General features: G+C 42.4%; 1 protein-coding gene across 1 annotated transcript in view; it reads right to left on the bottom strand.

Moving 5' to 3' along the window:
- The window catches only part of SNF4Agamma (SNF4/AMP-activated protein kinase gamma subunit), a 998728-nt gene extending 995484 nt beyond the window's left edge, over positions 1-3244 (bottom strand). Inside the window, exon 1 of the mRNA XM_070085706.1 lies at positions 2991-3244. The gene's annotated coding sequence lies outside the window, so the exon portion shown is untranslated. The remainder of the gene's footprint in view (positions 1-2990) is intronic.
- Between the last annotated feature and the right edge of the window lie 1251 nt (positions 3245-4495).

The raw sequence follows: 4495 nt of genomic DNA, 5'->3' as shown, positions 1-4495 counted from the left end.
GTAATACTGGTCAAACAATTGCGAGAGGCAGGACTGACCTGCACACAACCCATGCTGCCCTGATTATTATTATTATAATCAAGGGGGAAGCACTAAACCCGTAGGATTATACAGCGCCTATGGGGGGATGGAAGGCATTCAGGCTTAATTCAGGGAACTGGAGCACAGATCCAATTCCCTAGATCAAGAGCCCCTCACCAGCGTCAAGGAGCCCTCCTTGAGGGGCATGCTGCCCTGAGTTATACAACTGTTTAGATTCCTTGTGATAAGCAATCAAAGATTTTGGTAATGTAGAACGTCAGCGTTGTCGGTACATATATAAATATATCCTCCAAATGATATTCAAGCCAGTAAGACGTAGTTTCATGCAGTTCTTGGTGACTAGTCTAACCGAAACGTCGTTATAAGTTTCTTATTCCTATGTGCGGGTTATTTTTGTGTTGTGTATGATTATAGAGTTCCTGGCATTTTCCTGAGACAGTCCGGGAAAATGCAATAAATTTTTTTTTTTGAAGTCAAGTAAGGTCAGAGTTATGTCAGAAATAATGGAAATGTCGGCAGGATTTTTGAGTCTCATACATGAAAAACTTGTTTGGGTTGTCAGTCGTCTTTAGACTGATTAATGGCTCACTGAATGGCAACCTCAATATTCCTCGTTGTAATCAGTATAGGTTCCATGTTATTTAAGCAATGGCCCCGATACTTGATGTGGTTTTTGCCCTAAATTTTACATCCGAGAAAATTATTTAGGATTTAGTCAGTTTTATTTCTGTTTTTTTTTTATTCCCTCTGTCTCACCTGGGCTTTGTAGGATGCATTCAGTTTTTGCTCAATATTTTCCATTTCACTTCCTAGTGTTTCTTTTCGTTCCTCAGAAAGTCTGCAGTCATTGACTTATGTAATTCTCCGTCTTCGTCTGTAGGAGCACTCAAGGAGTTAAGATCATCAATTGTGGCATGATTGTGTCAGAAGTCAGACACAGGTATGGTAGGATTGTGGACAGTGATGTCAAGGGACCTGGGTTTACGCCCCCGCGGCTAGGTCTAAGGCCAGGGCTTGTGGTGGATTAGGGTCTGATCAACCAGGCTGTTACTGCTGGCCGCACGCAAACTGACGTACGAACCACAGCCCGGATTGCATCTCTCATTGGTCTTCAGATGCATGATAGAACTATATATATTGGCAGTCATATGACTTCAAAAAAGGAGTAGATTATAATCTTGGGCTGTCAGCAAGATAAGAATTTCAAATTAACTTTATTGACTAAAAATTGAGGGAGACTGACACCAATCAGACCACCTATCTTCATTATGTCATGCAGGAGGAACCACATGTCTATGGTACATCCAACAAAATAAGCAGACTCTCTGATGTCATTACCACCCGGCTCCTGCTTGGTTACAAGTATCTTTGGGACGTCACCACGAACAGATATAGACCAAAAGTAATGTAAACTTTGGAGGATGGACAATTGTTATACCTTGCTTCATTATGTGCTGGAATGTGATAAAATTAATGAATTCAGAGACAATTCACTGAGAAATGTTGAAGAAATTCAAATTATTTTATCCATAGTTGTATATTACCAACATTCTGGGAAAATACTCAGACTTTGCCCACTGTTAATAAATCATTACCACTCAAACTTTTTTTTTCTTGCAAGCATACCTTGCTAAAATATAAGGTAATGTTTTTGTAATATTTTTGTGGCCTAATTCATGTCTGCATGAATTATATTGTAACCAGATGTAAACATGTTAATAGTTCGTTACCGCTGTAACTTGTTTGGGTATCAAAACTTTGTGGCCCAGTCCCTGGACCCATTATGTACCTATGTAGTGTTTTGACTACCGCCCACAGGATGGGAGTGGGGTGCATAATAAAAATATTAAATTATGTCTGTATAGGGAACCCCTTTCTCTTTTTAACTTGTTTCTTCTCTTTTTTTTTCTTAATGGTACAAGTCTGGAGCATACATCTAGTGCTAGTAAGCTCACCCTTTCCAAATACTGGTTCAAGCCCATGACAGCATAATTTTCTTTCTAGCATATTTCACCGAGATCATGATTTATTTGCTCCAGTTAATGTTTTTGTTGCTAAAATTGAATTTGTTGAATCCGCCCTCGTGACTGTATTTCCCTGCTGAAGACTAGTGTGGATGGAGGTTTTAACCTCGACTAAGTTGTGATCTGAATTAGCTGTTTTTGACACCATTATGTTCAGTACCAGATTCTCATTGTTTGTGAATATAAAGTCAAGGGTATTTCCTAGTCTCGTCGCTTCCGCTATTTGTTGGCTTAAGGCCAGCAAATAGGCCCCCTAAGTAGTTATTATCTCTCCCCCCAATTCCTCTTTTTTCCTATAGTAGGTCGACAGATATTATCTCTCCCCAGTTCTTTCCTCGTACAATAGAAGGTCAGGTGTTACTATTTATACCCTAGTCATTTTTTCCTCCTAGGTCGTCAGGTTTATTTCCTTAATTATATATGCATGGGAAATCAATACATCCATAACGAACAAACAAGCGCCTGGGGAGTGAGAAGCAATTAAGTGTGATAGGAGAAAGGAGAGGGGTAGCTCCAATATATTGGATCAAGAGCCATTCACCAGCACCAAGGTACCTTGCCCTCCCATCCTTCCTTGAAGGATTAATTCCATTAGTCTCTCCTCATGACGCATTTTCCCTTCATCTCCGCATTTGCTATGGTTGCATACCTCTGGACCTTCTCGAACTTTTACATATAGTTGACAAGGGCCTAACACAGGTCATGTATAGTGTTCTAAAAGGCTCGGTCTTCAAGTTCCTGAAAGCAGTTTTTAGATTTGCCAGCCCAGGTAGGCCTACCCATAAGGTATCACTATTCCACATTTGCATACCTACTTTCCATTGCTAGTCAGGTTATATAACATATATATATTAAGTTTAATAAGTATTTAAACACACGTGAAGCTGTTTAGGTTAGTCGTTACGAGAGATCCATCTTACCTACCTGATGTTGCTTCCTGCGCCAGCAGACTGGCACTCTCACGTGGCGTTTCTGCCTCACTCACTACGCAATTACAGAAGACAAACGCCAAAAACTCTACACTCCATCTTCATGTACAATGAAAAGTCAACCTAGACTTGAGATATAATAAACATGTGATTTCACTATACATATAAGTTGGGGCACCAGAGTCCGGCACAAGAGAGCGACGGGCGGAGGGAGGGTATGTGTTACTCTGAATTGTGAATGAAGGGGTGTAGAGACAGCGTTCCCATCCACAGCTGGTGGTATACTGGCTCCTGCGGTGGAGTGGTAGTGCCCAGCTTATTCTCTCCCCCTCCCACTGAATTCCCCCCCTTCCCCCAACCACATCCACAACTCACTACTGACCTCACACCTCGATTTGCTGGGCGTTATCGTATTATTGTCTTCGTCACACACACACACACACACACACACACACACACACACACACACACACACACACACACACACACACACACACACACACACACACACACACTAACACACACACACACGTCCTACCAGGAGAAGTTAAAGGAACTTGACCTGACGACACTGGAGGACAGGGGAGAACATGATAGCGACACAAAAAATACTGAGAGGAATCGATAAAGGTGAACAGAGATGGGACACAGCAACAAGGGGTCAAAATTGGAAGCTGAAAACTCAGATGAGTCACAGAGATGTTAGGAAGTATTTCTTCAGTCATAGAGTTGTCAGGAAGTGAAATAGTATGGAAAGTGAGGTAGTGGAGGCAGGTACCATACATAGCTTTAGGAAGAGGTATGATAAAGCTCATGGAGGAGGGAGAGAGTGGACCTAGTGGCAATCAGAGAAGAGGCATGGCCAGAAGCCGTAACTCGACCCCTGCAACCACAATTAGGTGAGTACACACACACACACACACACACACACACACACACACACAGCAGCAGCAGTAGCAGCAGCATATACTGCAGCATATGGGCGCCTGGCAAACCATAGTATAGCGTTCCGATACCTTAGTAAGGAATCGTTCAAGACACTGTACACCGTGTACGTCAGGCCCATACTGGAGTATGCAGCACCTGTTTAGAACCTAGACTTGATCAAACAAGTCAAGAAATTAGAGAAAGTGCAAAGGTTTGCGGCAAGGTTAGTTCCAGAGCTAAGGGGAATGTCCTACGAAGAAAGGTTAAAGGAAATCGGTCTGACGACACTGGAGGACAGAAGGGTCAGGGGAGACATGATAACGACATACAAAATACTGCGTGGAATAGACAAGGTGGACAGAGACAGGATGTTCCAGAGTGGGGACACAGAAACAAGGGGTCACAATTGGAAGTTGAAGACCCAGATGAGTCAAAGGGATGTTAGGAAGTATTTCTTCAGTCATACAGTAGTCAGGAAGTGGAAGAGCCTAGCAAGTAAGGTAATGGAGGCAGGAACCATACATAGCTTTAAGATGAGGTATGATAAAGCTCATGGAGCAAGGAGAGAGAGGA

Source organism: Cherax quadricarinatus, chromosome 17 (genome assembly GCF_038502225.1).
Source record: "Cherax quadricarinatus isolate ZL_2023a chromosome 17, ASM3850222v1, whole genome shotgun sequence".
Classification (NCBI taxonomy): domain Eukaryota; kingdom Metazoa; phylum Arthropoda; class Malacostraca; order Decapoda; family Parastacidae; genus Cherax; species Cherax quadricarinatus.
This window is presented reverse-complemented; position numbering and strand designations above follow the sequence as displayed.